Source organism: Gorilla gorilla, chromosome X, assembly GCF_029281585.2.
Source record: "Gorilla gorilla gorilla isolate KB3781 chromosome X, NHGRI_mGorGor1-v2.1_pri, whole genome shotgun sequence".
NCBI classification, from domain to species: Eukaryota; Metazoa; Chordata; class Mammalia; order Primates; family Hominidae; genus Gorilla; species Gorilla gorilla.
This window is the reverse complement of record NC_073247.2, coordinates 127,190,535-127,206,744: the sequence shown is the minus strand read 5'-3', so window position 1 is coordinate 127,206,744 and position 16,210 is coordinate 127,190,535.

Sequence of the window (16,210 nt, the reverse complement as noted above, 5' to 3'; positions counted from 1 at the left end):
TGAAATAATTATTGGCCCGATAGTGGGGCTCCTGTTGTCATGAGACTTGCTTTAGTGCCTTGCTCTGACACTCCTGTTTCAAAGCATATTTGCAAATAGCTCCAGGAACTCCAGTAAAAGTCTCCTTTCCTTTTCCTCCAAAAGGATCAGTATATACCTGTAAACAACTTAGAACTTACAGTCCTCAAGTCACCACATTATTCTAGGAATAGCTTTCATTCTGTTTTTTTTTTTTCTCTCCCAGGCAAAAACTGAGAAGTAAAGTTCTTTAGCAACCAAATGGCAGAACCAGATTTAGAATCCAGTAAAAACTATCTGTGAACTGTAGGAAACTATGTCATTATATGTTGTTTTGTTGCTAAAGATATACTAATTTGCCATTTAAAATTTCACCTTCTGCCAGGCACGGTGGCTCACGCCTGTGATCCCAGCACTTTGGGAGCCTGAGGCAGGCGGATCATCTGAGGTCGGGAGTTCGAGACCAGCCTGACCAACATGGAGAAACCCCGTCTCTACTAAAAATACAAAAATTAGCCAGGCGTGATGGTGCATTCCTGTAATACCAGCTACTTGGGAGGCTGAGGCAGGAGACTCACTTGAACCTGGGAGGTGGAGGTTGCAGTGAGCCGAGATTGCGCCATTGCTGGGCAACAAGAGTGAAACTCAGTCTCAAAAAAAAAAAAAAATCACCTTCCTCAGTACCCAGACTATAAACTTTACTGGCCTTTATTTAGATTCAATTTTCAAAAAGAAGCCCCCCCCCACCCCCATCAGTTTTATTTTAAAATATATTTTAAAACCTGCAACTTATTGGGAAAAATATGGAGATTGCTTTATTTTTGTTGTATGCATAATAAAACTAAATAACCAAGACTAACATTAGTTTGAACTTTACCTTGGAACATGTCCACGAAGAACAAAGGAAGGCAGACTAATCTTCTTTTTGACTTTCTCCACTCCAGCTTCTTATATCAAAGACCCTTGGACACAAGTAAGTTATAGCTTTTGAATTGCTTATGGTAGCTTGGATCCATCCTGAAGGCTTTGTATACTTAGAATGGAGATTTTGCCCTGATTCCAGTCTTCTATCTGTTTTTCAAGTTATTTCAGCCATTATTTTACTTCATTCAGACTCCTTATCTTTCAAACCACATTATTTGGGAGGATGAGTTATGGGCTGAATCAGACTGATTGTCAATTTTGATTTGGGAGGAAGGTTTCTGAAACGCAACAGTGCTGTGGCTCATTGCTCAGTATTCCAAGAGATATCATTGCTATGATTCTCAAAGTTTTCAAATCTTTAGAAAGAATGTTGGACAGCTAATATGTTTCAGGCATATTACTTCAGAGCAAATCTCCTAAGAGATTGGTAGACCTCCTCCAAAGCTGACTTTGGCTATACTTGGGTTTAACTAAGATAATGAAACAAAGGCAGCTAACTGCAGATTAGCTTCCACATGCCTTTTTTTTTTAATGCAAAGTTTACAGTGACTCCAAATCAAAATTTGGCAAATTTTCTAATGCAGGGTGCCACACTGCTGACTTCTATTATTCTGGAAAAGGAATAAGCATGGGCAAGGTGCACAAAGAGGACTCTCACTCTGCTGAAGGAGGCAATCTACAGATAGTGTTAACATGGTTATGTTTTAAAATGAAAATATTTCATAGATAGGTTAAATATATTGTCTTTGATTTTAGGTAGCAAGTGGATTTTTAGGGGTTAGAGCAGGCGTTGGCACATTTTTTTTTTAAAGGTCCAAACATTAAATATTTTAGTCTTTGTGGATTACACAGTCTGTCACAGCTTCTCAACACTGCTGTTGTGGTGCAAAAGCATGCATAACACTACATAGCTGAATGGGCATGACTGTATTCAAATAAAACTTTATTTACAAAAGCACAGCAGGCTGAGTTTGGCTCATGCACCATAGTTTACTGACTTCTTGATTATAATACTTAGAGTAGAGGTTTATTAACCGAATAATTTCAACACAGCCAAAGGACATAATGAAATTATTACTATTATTCTTGAGACAGGGTCTCACTCTGTCACCCAGGCTGGAGTGCAATGGTGCCATCTGGACTTACTGTAACCTTGAGCTCCTGGACTCAAGCTGGAACTACCAGCTACTCTGGAGGCTGAGGTGCCTCTGGAGTGAGAGGTATACCACCACACCCAGCTAATTTTTCTTTTGTAGAGATGGGGTCTCACTATGTTATCCAGGCTGGTCTGGAACTCCTGGCCTCAAGTGATCCTCCTGTCTCGGCCTCCCAAAGTGCTGGGCTTATAGGTGTGCCCAGCCCATCATGAAATTATTGGACAACTGAGAGAATGACTTGAGATGGGGTAGCTACTTTATAATCTTGCCATCAACCCTACAGTCTTCACTCTACTAAAAGTCACCTCATCTGCTGCCTTTGGACTTGAGCTAATATTTTACTCTGGCTAAAAGAGGAGACACTGCTGATATTCATCTTTCATTGATCTTATTCTCATAATTCCCTTAGAAATAGCAAGATCTGGCATTAGAACTCTAGAACATTAGAATTTCTAGAAGTCTTGCTTATAGCAAATTTCGTAAGGCAGCTAGTGACTTTAAAAAGGATCTTTATAGGAGCCATTTGAAGTACAATAAGTAGGAGTTATTTCAATGTATCTCACTCCAGTTTCTAATTTTGCATATGGCCAAGTAACACTTTATGTCATTTTGCTGCTTGATTCCTTTTAGAACTTGTCTAAATAGTTTTGGGCATTTACTAAGACATGCACTTGTTTTTTTACCATATATCAGAATAACCATGTATAACTATTATGCTTTTCCTTAAGGCTTACAGAGAGAATATCCTTCAATAAGCACTTTCACATATGTTTTCTCATTTAATATAATTTAATTATTTTTACAGATGAATCATAGAGAAGATAAAGTTACTTGCCCAAGGTCACCCAACTAGTTGAGTGCAGTCAGCCTTCAAAAACAGGTCTGTCTGACTGCAGAGACTTTGCTTTTTCCACTATATCACAATGCCTACAGGAAGCTACTTGCAGTTCTTGGCAAGCATTGTCCTTTTTTTTTTTTTTTTTTACCTTAGTTGTTTTCAAGTAAATCGTAGAAGAAACTGAATAGCATAGTATTTGATTCTTTTCCTATATTTCGGAAAGATGTGTTTTCAAAAGGGGATATGGTGAATGCTTTTGTTTAAAAAAACCATAGTTCTATAACTAGAATATTTCCAAATAAGGGTGGCTTCCAAAAATGATTTGCTTTCTTGGCAGTCTCCACACATTCTTTGTGAATGCAACTACATTTCCCATCTTCCTTGCTCAGCAAAGAGTCAGATGCTAATAAAATTTTTTGAAAGGTGTGGCTTGGTAATATTCTTTTCAAATTTGAAATAATCAGACTTCCTGGCATCATAATTTTAAACTGTGGTAGAGCTGGCTGATAAGTTAAACATCTGGAAATTGACTTTTGTTGGGGTGTAGTTCTGTGTAACCCTAAATGTGGATATGAATTGGGGTAGAAGCTAATGCCAAAATCTTAAGATAAAGCTATTCAAGTGTGTGCTTTTTATAAGTGTGAGATAAATTTCCTTTTATCAGAATGGCTTTTTGTTTCTTGGCCAGAGCAGAAAACATCATAGTGAATCATTGCATGATAAAAACTGGGGTTAGAAGAGCTCATCGAGCTCATCCTTAACATTGTTGCAGCATGTATGATTCTGAGGCTTCAATCATTGTTATGCAAAAATATAACTATTTCTCTAACATCTATATTTCAGAGTTTGAGCCCCAATGGTGGGCTCCTTAACATAGCAATGTCATGCATTTGAGTTCTTGTGTGATACCAAGGTGCTGGGGTGAATCACAGTAATGAAGAGACAGGCATATAGTTGTTAATCAGAGGTGTAAATAGATAACTGCTGAGATGTCCAGTCTCCTGGTCCTTGGGTCCCTTCAAGTCAGAGGTCCTTGGCTGCTTTCCTAGTGCTCTTGGGGCTGAGGAATCTTTGCCAACTCTTCATACAGACTTGCCTGTCAAGAAGCACCTAACAGCTGTTGCTTTCTAGGATCTTGATGCTTCCCTGCTAGAACAGCCGATAAATGAAAGTTCCCTGCTAGAACAGCCGATAAATGAAAGTTACTTGATTCTCTGCACTCCTCTCGCCCAGCTCGGAATAATCCATTTCTAGTTTGAGGAAAAGCCTTCTCCCTTTCTATATTTTAAACGTCCTCAGTGCTTGTGGAATTTCTTCCTTTGTGGGATTAGACCTCTTGAATCCCTGAACTTGCAAGACACTTGCGGTTTTTGCTGTGTCACCTTTTATCTCTTTTCCCCAAGACAGTGAGAACAGAGCCAGCTACCTACTCAGATGGAAGGAAAGAAAAGGGCAGAATATACGAAGAAAAAAATAGTTAAAACCTTAAAATATTAGCTTATCACCTTATTCATCAGAACCAGCTAATTGCTCATCTGTGGAGTTTTCTCGGTGCTTGATGAACTTTGATTTAGAGTACAGAAATCATAGTGCTATGGTGACTATCACAAAAATCAGTATAAGCATATAAAACCCAGTCCTTAAAAACTCTAGAATGAGAAGTGGGGCCACGGTGCTGAAGAAAGGGCTGCTCTTGTGAAAGTTTCGACTTCTCTATCTTTTTAAAAGAATACTAATTTTGCCAGGCATGGTGGCTCATGCCTGTAATCCCAGCAATTTAGGATGCCGAGGCAGGTGGATCACCTGAGGTCAGGAGTTCGAGACCAGCCTGGCCAACATGGCAAAACCCTGTCTCTACTAAAAATACAAAAAATTAGCCAGGTGTGGTGGCAGGTACTTGAACCTGGGAGGCGGAGGTTGCAGCAAGCCACGATTGCGCACTCCAGCCTGGGCAACAAGAGCAAAAAAAACTCCGTCTAAAAAAAAAAAAAAACTAATTTTATCATTATTTTTTAGAGACAAGGTCTTGCTGTGTTGCCCAGGCTGAACTTAACCTCCTATTTCCTTCCTTCCTTCTTTCCTTCCTTCCTTCCTTCCTTCCTTCCTTCCTTCCTTCCTTTCTTGCTTACTTGCTTGCTTGCTTGCTTGCTTGATGGTCTTGCTCTGTTGCCCAGGCTTGAGTGCAGTGGCGTGATCTCGGCTCACTGCAACCTCCACCTCCTGGGTTCAAGTGATTCTCCTGCCTCAGCCTCCTGAGTAGCTGGGATTTCAGGCATCCGCCACCATACTGGCTAATTTTTGTATTTTTCATAGAGATGGGGTTTTGCCATGTTGGTCAGGCTAGTCTCAAACTCCTGACCTCAGGGCATCTACCAGCCTTGGCCTCCCAAAGTGCTAGGATTATAGGCGTGAGCTACCGCACCTGGCCAACCTCCTATTTTCTAATTATCATTAATACTGACTACAGAGCAGTTGTTTGGATCACAACAGAATACATATTATGCAGCAATTAAAAGTTATCCTTTTAAGAAATATTTAATGTCATCAGGAAGTGCTCACAATGTAATGTCAAACGAACAAAGTAGGATTTTAAAAGTTTGCATCTAGAGAATATCAGAGATAATGTTTATTTTCATATACTAGAACTTTGACTATAGTAGGTTTTTTAAATAGGATTTTATTTTCCTCATATTACCAAAAATATGAAGGTAGAACATCCTGAGCTTCTGCAATGTTTTCCCATCATCATCCATGTCCCAAGCTCCTTCTATCTTTCCATTCTACCACTCTTAGCCCGTGATTTTGTCCTCATGCTTGTCATCTCATGGTTACAAGGTGGCTGTTCCACATCCAGCCTCACATGCATGCTCCCAGGAAAAGAAAAAGGAAATAATAAGGAAAGCAAGATGTTGCCTGAAATCTCCAATAAACTTTCCCTTCCATCTCATTCATCCAGAATCTTTAACTAACTGGAAACATTGGTTTTTGCTGGAACTATTGCTATACTGCAGAGAATTGAATTCCTTTAGTAAAGAAGAAGGGTAAAATGCATATTAGACTGGTGTATCTCAATGTAGTAACAAAAAGAAGCATAACACAAGCAGCCATACCTCTATTCTCTTGCCCAGATAAAAGACTAAGTGACTATATGCCAAAACATTACCAGTGTTTATATTTTAGTGGTATTGTTTTTAATCTTCTTATTTATAATTGTCTGTATTCCTCGAATTTTCTAGAGTGAATATATACTATTTTTATAATCTGAGAAACAGCAATTTTAAACAAAAATGTACACACATAAGTTTAAAAATGAAATACTTCTTTATGTACTAATGCAGTAAGCATTCTACTTATATGATGCTAAAAAAAGCAAATTTCAAAAAACTCTGATCCCATTTATTCTCTTAAAATATAGAGAGATTTGGACAAGGCATAGATATCCTTATAAGAATTGAAAGGAATTTGTAAGACCACGCATCAATCTGTTAAGTTTTCTTGGAGGAGCAGTGTTGAGGGAAGCATACCTGATTTTTTTTTAATGATACGTTTGTTATTATTTAAATTCTTTTTATGACAAGAATATATTGCTATTTTTGTTTTTTGTTTTGTTTTGTTTTTTTGAGACAAAGTCTTACTCTGTTGCCCAGGCTGAAGTGTAGTGGCCCAATCACGGCTCACTGCAGTCACAACCTCCTGGGCTCAAGCGGTCCTCCCACCTCAGGCTCCCAAGTAGCTGAGACTATGGGTGCGCAGCACCATGTCCAGCTAATTTTTCATTTTTTTTTGTAGAGATGGGGGACTCTTTATGTTGCCCTGGCTGATCTCAAACTCCTGGGCTCAAGCGATCCTCCTGCCTCAGCCTCCCAAAGTGCTCGGATTACAGGTGTGAGCCACCGCTCTCAGCCTGTGACTTTTAAAAATTTAAATCTAAATATACCAAAGTAAACAAAACTTCAAGTTAGTCCAATAAAGGGTCACGGTCTTTAAGGCTCCGGACTTCTGGTTTTGAGACAGTGATTTTTTGCTCATTTTGGGTAGAGTGGAACCTTTGCAAGATATAGTGAAGTATGAGATGTTGCCTTCCTCAACTTCAGAAATGTGCTGTTGAATAATTGCTTTCATATGGGACATAAATATCAGTGAGAAAAGGGATCACAGACCCTAGCAGAGTAGGAAAGGTCGGTAGCAGATCAAAAGATGGATTGCATTGAAAAAGACAACTCCAGCTTGAACACCAAAGACAAGTTTGTAGGAAGCAATAATCAGGTCCTTTTACTTGGTGGTCTTGGAGGTCACATGAGTATTTTTCTTGATTGCCAAAAAAACTCCTATTGCAGTTCTGCAAGCTGTTTACAGCCTTTCACAGGCTTGCCTTCTTTCCTGAGAGATATTAACAGTGATAGATGACATTTTGGAGCACAGTGCACATGTCCCTGTTCTCTTTCTGCAACCAGAAGGCCCATGATTACCCCCTTAGAAACAACAGCAGTCTGAACGTGCATGGCATGGACTAGACTTATCACCAGTGGGAACGGGACAATTGTCCCAAAATGAACGTTTTTCTACTCCTGTGATTTAAGTATGCCTGAACTGCTGAAGAATACAAGACAGCATTTTATGAATGAAAGCTACTGCTGGGATGGCTCTGGAAAAAAAACATATTTCCACTATAGACACTGAACTTTTAGAATCTCTGTTGGCTGGGCACGGTGGCTTATGCCTGTAATCCCAGCTCTTTGGGAGGCCGAGGCAGGTGGATCACGAGGTCAGGAGTTTGAGACGAGCCTGGCCAACATAGTGAAACCTTGTCTCTACTAAAAATACAAAAAGTTAGCAGGGCGTGGTGGTGCACGCCTGTAATCTCTGCTACTCGGGAGGCTGAGGCAGGAGAATCGCTTTAACCCAGGAGGCAGAGTTTGCAGTGAGCTGAGATCACACCATTGCACTCCAGCCCAGGCGACAGTGCGAGACACCATCTCAAAACAAAACAAAACAAAACAAAAAAAGAATTTCTGTCAAATCAGCTTTTTTTTTTTTTTTTTTTTTTTTTTTTTTGCATTTTGGTAAGGCAACAACGTAAAAACGAGCAGCCTCTACTCCCAAGACTGCACATTCTCTTTTTGGCAGCTGCATTTGCTCTTCTGATTTTTATCGTTTGTTTAAAGTATGAAGATTTGTCCTTCTCAAATTCTTTCCCACATTCTACTTCCCAATGTCTATGCCTCAAGGATTTCTCCATCTGCTTCTAACCTCCCAGAGAAATCTAAAAGAGGCTCTCCACTTTCTCTCTTATGCTAGCCAACAATGTGTGAGTGGAAGTCTATTACCCATTTCAGTTTCTGTTTTCTTCTCTGGCCACCTCGGAATCAGGCATGAAAATTAAGAAATATATTTGCAAAGTGCTGGGGGAGTCATTAAAGATATGGGCAAGGAAGTACGTATTACATATGTACCTATTCTCTTGGAAATCATCTGAGGGGCCTGGGGTTCTAGTTAACACTGAAATTGTTTGCCTTTAGATTCAATCACAGGAATGAAAAATGAACAACTTAGAGCAAAACCACCAGCAACGGTGGATGCTTCTCTTTCCCTCTTGCAGGGCTGCCAGAAGACCTGCTGTTTTTCTTTGACCACTTCAGAAAGGTCGGTGGGGTTGTCGACGTGGAGCAGAGCCTCCTCCTCTACTGCTACCACCAGCACACGACCACACACTCTGTCTTGGAGGCCACCATCTGGCCCTGCTGCTCCCACTTTCTCGTCCTAACGCGCTGGGTGATCTTCACCATTGGGAACTGGGGGCAAGCAGGGTTGCAGGCTGGATTGCAGCGTAAGGTTGGTCTGTTTTGTGACATTGGTGAGAACAAGCTCACGGGCCTCTACTGCTAGGGGACTCTCAGGAAAAGCCCAGGGTTCCAATCTACCCACTGCCCTTCATCATCTGTGTGAAGCTGGGCTTCACATATGCAGGGGGCCAGAAGGTCGACCAGAAGGGTGAGTTTGAGGATAACCCAAGGCCTCCTGAACCTGCAGGAGGACTGGGACTTCCTTCCCTTCCTCTGAGAAACCTGCAGCAGCCACTTTCAGGCAACAGTCCTGACAACTTCCAGCTGTTGTCTGCTGCTGCATCTCCGGGCTTTTGAGACCTTCCAGGCATGGTTTGTCCCTTTACAACATTCACCTTTTGTGTTAAGTGCTCAGTTCAGCCCCTTGGACCTGGAGGATACCACAGTAGCTATCTTGTATGTGTATTCCCGCAGGAGAGGAGCCTGTCCCACCAGCGTGGCAATAGCCATCAGGGTCTCACTGTGGACCAAAACTGTCCCTGGACACAGGCTGCCTGGTCCTTTTGGACCCCAGGCCTTGGCTATGGGCTCGGGACCTCCTTGTATGTGACTTTGGCCAGTCAAGGGGACTCTGTGCTAGTCTTTTTCATCTAAAATGGGAGGCAAGAAGGAGGGTTTTTGCTAGTTTGTTTGTTTTGTTTTGTTTTGTTTTGTTTTGAGATGGAATTTTGCTCTTGTTGCCCAGGCTGGAGTGCAATGGCACAATCTCGGCTCACTGCAACCTCCACCTCCCGGGTTCAAGTGATTCTCCTGCTTCAGCCTCCCGAGTAGCTGAGATTACAGGCATGCGCCACCATGCCTGGCTAATTTTGTATTTTTAGTAGAGACGGGGTTTCACTGTATTGGCCAGGCTGGTCTCGAACTCCTGATCTCATGATCCACCAGCCTCAGCCTCCCAAAGTGCTGGGATTACAGGTGTGAGCCACCACACCTGGCTGAGGGAGGCATGTTTTAAGGCTTGAATGAAATAAAAGTTAATCTGCAAAGTTAAAAAACTAAAAATCCATAATGTATTTTGATAAAAATTTACTTCCTAGCCTTTTTTTTTTTTTTTTCTTGAGACTAGGTCTCACCGTATCATCCAGGCTGGAGTGATGGGATCATGGCTCGCTGCAGACCTCAAACTCCTGGGCTCAAGGAATCCTTCTACCTTAGCCTCTTGAGTAGCAGTGTCAACAGGCATGTACCACTACCTCCGGCTAAGTTGTTTTATTCTTTTTTAGATACAAACTCTCCCTTTGTTGCTCAGTCTGGTCTCAAACTCCTGGCTTCAAGCAATCCTTCTGCCTCAGTCTCCCCAGTTGCTAGGATTACAGGCTTAAGCCATCTCACCGGGCCCTAACCTTTTTAAAAAATGTGTTTTCGGGAAACTTTTCACCCATTGAAAATCAGCAATCTTCATTTTTTGTTTTCTGAAAGAACACCTTTATGAATATTTTTATGGGTTGTCAAACAAATATACTTAGTAGACTAATTTATGGCAGAATTCGAGAAACAGGGCAGCCCAAGCTATGAAATTGCACCCTGTGTTATTTGGGAGGCTTGCGTGCTTGAGTTGCCAAACTAAGCTGCACAACTGTTCTAAGTTCTCGACTGCATTGGCTTTTGCGTAACTATTTTCCTTCTTGCTCCACGTTGATTTTAGACATCTTTGAAAAATTATCATTTTCAGACGTTTGGACAAAGAGGAAAATTGTTGCCTTGGCTCCAATATCAATTCCTTTCATAACACTAAATATGCCATTGCTACTAGAGTTTTGGTTCTCCGTTTCTCCCTGAGGACATTGGTATTAAGAAGAGATTTGGCTCAAGCTACCTGATCATACCTATCTTGTATATAGTTGCTAATACAATATGATTAGCAAGACTTGGGTATAATGTTACAGTGGTGTGGTAACAGAATTCTGATTTATTCTACAGGCCCTCTGGCCATTTTGTTATTTTCCCCATTCACATCTATTTTTTGTATTTCTAAGAAAAAGAATGTACGGTTAGGTTATAACTATGTGGCACCACCACAATTATCATTTTCTATTCAATTTGAAATTTTGACTGTCATAAAATGCAAGCTTTACTGAATTAGAATCATTCTGAATTGTTTTGTTCCTTAGGACAACGTAATAGCCAGACCTACAAGTTCTGAGTCTGGTTATTAATGTAATTCAACCAGTCAGGCAGTGATCCAGTCCATTGTTCAGCCACTGAAACCCAACAAAAAGCTAACTTCATCAGTTATATCAATCTTGTCTAAAGATTTATAACTTGAGTAGCATTATTTCAGCAGACTCACTTTCCATAGGGCATCTGGAAAATGAAGATACTATAGAAAACAAAAATAAAAGTAGGATGATCATTAGATGTGTTCACCATGTTTCCTTCCAGTTCTGTTTTTATCATATGACTACACAATTTGTTCAAGTCCAGATAAATTATTGCTTCCCACAGGTCATCATTCTTTCCACTCATGTCAAAACTATTCATCATCATCTCCAAAGTGTGTTTTGACTTATGCTGTGCTTTGTAAAGGATACACCCAAGGTTGGAGGTGAAATATGTGTCAGAGACTAGGAGTACAAAAATTAGATGTTTGGCTTTGTTCATGGATACTCCCCAAGTTTGATCATGTACTTTCATGCTTCTGACCACATGCAGTCTGTCCCTTTTGTATAAAACACCCAATGATTCCCTTGCACAGCTGGTTAATTTTTCAAAGTCCTTTGAGAAACAAACCAGTGTCACTTCTTCCAGAATGTCTTTCTTGACTTTAACCCACTGGTAATAATTTATTCAATAACAACTCTCATTTTTTTAGTAATTTCCATGGGCCAGAAAATGTACTGTTTTGAAGTTATTATCCTTCCTGACTATCCCTAAATCAGTATTTAATTATCACAACTACATTAGGAAGCAGATACTACCCCAACTTCCCAAAGAGGAAACTGCTGTTTAAAGAGATTAAGTAACTTTCTTAAGGCCACACAGCCAGTACATGGTAGAGGCAAGATTTGAACCTGACTTCTGTAGTCTATGTTCTAAGCCACTAGAGCATATGGTTTGGCTCTGTATCCCCACCCAAATCTCATCTCAAATTGTAATCCCCACTTGTCAAGAAAGGGAGGTGATTGGATTGTGGGGGTGGTTTCTTGCATGTTGTTCTCATGATAATGAGTAAATTCTCAAGAGATCTGGTTGTTTGATAAGTGTGAGGCTCTTCTTCCTTCGTGCACTGGCTCTCTCTCTCTCTCTCTATCTCACCTGCTGACAAGTAAAACATGCCTGCTTCCCCTTCCACCTTGATTGTAAGTTTCCTGAGGCCTCCCCAGCCATGCAGAACTGAGTCAATTAAACCTCTTTTCTTTATAAATTACCCAGTCTCAGGGAAGTTCTTTATATCCGTGTGAAAACAGACTAATACAAGTATTGTTTCCCAAAGAGCAGCACGTGAACCACTGCAGCTATGAGATAATTTTCAATGGACATCTTTACATGAATAATTTTCTATTATTTCTTCTTTTTTTTGCAAAACATTCAGAAAATAAGAAAACAAATAAATTCTCAGCATTTTGCCGAATTTTCTTTGTATTTTTATTTTGAAGAAAATAAACATTACATATAGAGTTAGAGACCTCTTTGTGGCTCTCCGAGATCTCATTCCTTTCCAATCCTCCTCAGAGGTAATCATTATCCTAAATTTAGTGTTTATCATTCCACTTCAAGTTTTTAAATGACTGCTAAGTACATATTTATCAATATACAATATGTAGTATTGTTTTACTTGTCTTCAAACTTTATGTAAATATCATACCACATGTGTTATTCTGCAGCTTGTTTCATTCACTCAACATTTAGTTATTGATATTTATTTATTTGATACACTTGGCCTCTGTTCATGCATTTCAAATGCTGAACATCATTTCATTGCATCAAAATGTCACTAGTTTATTTATACAGTCTCCTTTTGACTGATATATATACTTCCAATGTTTGATATTATAAATAATGCTGCACTTAGCATTCTGTTGCATGTCTTCTTGTGCACATGTGCTAGATTTCTTCCAGGTACAAAGAAGCGGAATTGTAGATATAGATTATATGTACCTTCAACCTTACAAAATATTACCAAATTGCTCTCTGAATGTGTCAATTTCCATTCCCACCAGCAGTTTATGAGAATTCCCTTTTCTCAAAATCTTTAACCAACTTCTTAAGTTTTCCAATCTTCTGAGTGGGAAATGTTATTTTGTAGTTTTAAATTTGCATTTCCTGATATTAGTGATGTTAATGGGGTTTATTAGAATAACGCCATGAAAGGGGTTTATTGGCCATTTGGATTTCTTCTTTTGTGAATTGCTCATTATCCCTATTAAAATTATTTATTTTTAAAATTTATATAGAGTAAAATTCACTATTTTGGGTACGTGCTATGAGTATTTGACCAATGCATAGAGTTGTGTAATTATCACCACAGACAAGACATATGAAATAATATCCCTTTGTAGTCAACCTCTTTCTTTATGCACAATCCCTGGAAACTGCTGATTTCTTCTCCATCCCAATGGTTTTGTCTTATCCAAAATGTCATATAAATGGATTACACAACATGTAGATTTTGGGTATCTGGTTTCTTTCACTTAGCATAATGTGTTTACGATTCCTCCATGTTGTTATGTATTTCAGTAGATTGTTCTTTGTTGCTGAGTGGAATTCCATTGTATGGATGTACTACCATGTATTTGTTAATTTACCAGTTGAAGGGTTATTTTAGATTATGAATAAAGTTGCTATGAAATTTTGCATATAAGTTTTTGTGAGGCATATGTTTTCATTTCTCATGGGATTGCTGGGTCTGAGACTAGGTAATTTATAAAGAAAAGAATTTTATTTAGCTTGTTGTTCTGCATGCCAGGAAATTCGAGGACACGGCCTTGGCTTCTGGCCAAGGCCACATGTTGCATCATAACATAGCAGAGAAGGTCAAGGGGAAGTGGACACATGCAAAGAGACAAAACCAACAGGCATCCTGGCTTTATAACAACCCACTCTCCTTGGAATTAATCCATTCCTGGATAATTAATCTAGTCTTGTGAGAGCAATAACTCATCCATTACCTCTAGAAGGGCACCAAGCCATTCTAATGGCTCTGCCCCCACGAACCAAACGCCTCCCACTAAGCCCCATCTACCAACACTGCCACATTCGGGATAAAATTTCAGTATGAATTTTGGTGAGGACAAACAAACCATATCCGATCCATAGAAGCTTGTGTAAATAATGATACGTAGTTTTCCTTTAATCTGTTAATATCGTAATTTATATAATTAGATTTCCCAATTTTGACCCATTCTTTCATTCTTGTGGAAAATGCTACCATGTTGAATTATATCAGGTTTTTATACACTGTTCAACTTCATATTCTTGTATTCTTTTTTTTTTTTTTTTTTTTTTTGAGACAGAAACTCACTCTGTCTCCCAGGCTGGAGTGCAGTGGCTCAAACAAGGCTCACTGCAGCCTCAACTTCCAGGGCTCAGGTGATTCTCCCACCTCAGCCTCCTGAGTAGCTCGGACTACAGGTGTGTGTCACCATGCCTGGCTAATTTTCATATTTTTTTGTGGGGATAGGGTTTCACTGTGTTGCTCAGGCTTGTCTTGAACTCCTAGGCTCAAGTGATCTGCCCACCTCAGTCTCCCACATTGCTAGGATTACAGGTGTGAACCACCACACCTGGCTGATATTCTTGTGTTCTGTTTAGGATACTTTGCACTCATGTGCATATGAGAATTTGGTCTTATACTGTATATATTTCTTATACCAAAATCATCTGGATTCGGTATCCAAGTCATATATAGGCCTCAGGGCATGAGCTGGGTACCCCCTCTCTTTCTAGTTTCTAAATTAGTTTCTATGAATAGTAACTATCTCTGCCTGATGGTTTTAGTAAAACTTGCATGTAAATCTTCAAGGCCCTGGTATCTGTTTTGAGTATGGTAAGGGAGAAGACTTGTTCACATACTCAGTTTAATGATTACCAGTTTATTTAGGTTTTCTGTTTCTTCTTAATCAGCTTGGTTTAATAATTAATTAATTAATTTTCATCTTCACAACCTACTCCCATTTTTGTCTTCAACCTATAAATAATTATTTAAATGACATTTTATTTAACATTGAATATGTGTTTGATATGTATTTTTGTTTGTGGTACTGCCAAATATGTGGAGATTTTTTATACACATGGGTTTTAATTTAGGAAAATGGTATTCTGTTACACATTGTATCTCATTCTGTGCCCTACTTTTCTACTCAGCAGTATGTTTTAAAGATCTATTTAAGGTGTGGTAAGTGATTCTAATGCATTGCTTCTAACTGCTGCATTAGAACTTCATGAAACATTTGTGTGTACCATATTTTACTTGTCCACTTTTCTAATGAGGAACTTTCTGGTTACCTTCATCTTCCTGATGCCATAAACAATTCTCACGTGAATGTTTTGTCTGTGTCTTCTTATTGGCCTTTGTGAGAATCTTTGATTTCTATCCTTAGTGAAACTGTTGGCCATATTGGTAATTTGACTGTGTACAGATCAGTTGCTGTCTGTAATGGCTGCAACAGTCTACACTCCTGCCAACAGAACAGAACCTTTGTTCTATTACCACATGCCTACATTTGTCGTTTTATAGCTTTTAGAATTTTGCCAGTCTAATAAGTGTAAAATGATATGCACGCTGTTTTAGTTTTCATATATCTGATTTTCAGTGATTTTGAACACCTTATCATATTTCTGCTACCTTTTTGAGTTTATTCTCTAAATTGCTTGTTCATATTCTCTATCCATTTTTCTATTGGGTGTGCTAGTTTTATCTTTCTGATTTGCAAAATACCCTTGTATATTCTAGATATTAACTCTTTGTTTGTTTTTTGTTTTTTGAAATTTCAAAATTCTTATCAGCTTCTATAATTCTATCATGTAATAATTTTGTCAGAGATGTCCTTAGTTTAACAGAACTTCGATATTTTGAAGTTGCCAAAATAATCAATGTTTTCTTTTGCATTTGTGCAGTTAGATAAGGTCCTGATTACATTTTTCTCCATACAGTGAGCTGGTTTATCAATCTTTTTCTTCCTTTGATTTGTTTTGCTATTATGTTCCATTTGTTCTATTTATTATTATTATTTAGAGACAAGGTCTCTCTATTTTGCCCAAACTGGATTTGAACTCCTGGGTCAAGCAGTCCTCCCACCTCAGCCTCTCAAGTATCTGGGACTACAGACACATGCCACTATGCAGGGCTAGTCTATTGTTCTTGAGGTAACTCCATCATTGCCTTTATAGGGTTAACTTAGCTATTCATAGACCTTTATTAATCGATATAAATTTTAGGCCAGCCACGGTGGCTCATACCTGTAACCCCAGCACTTTGGGAGGCTGAGACA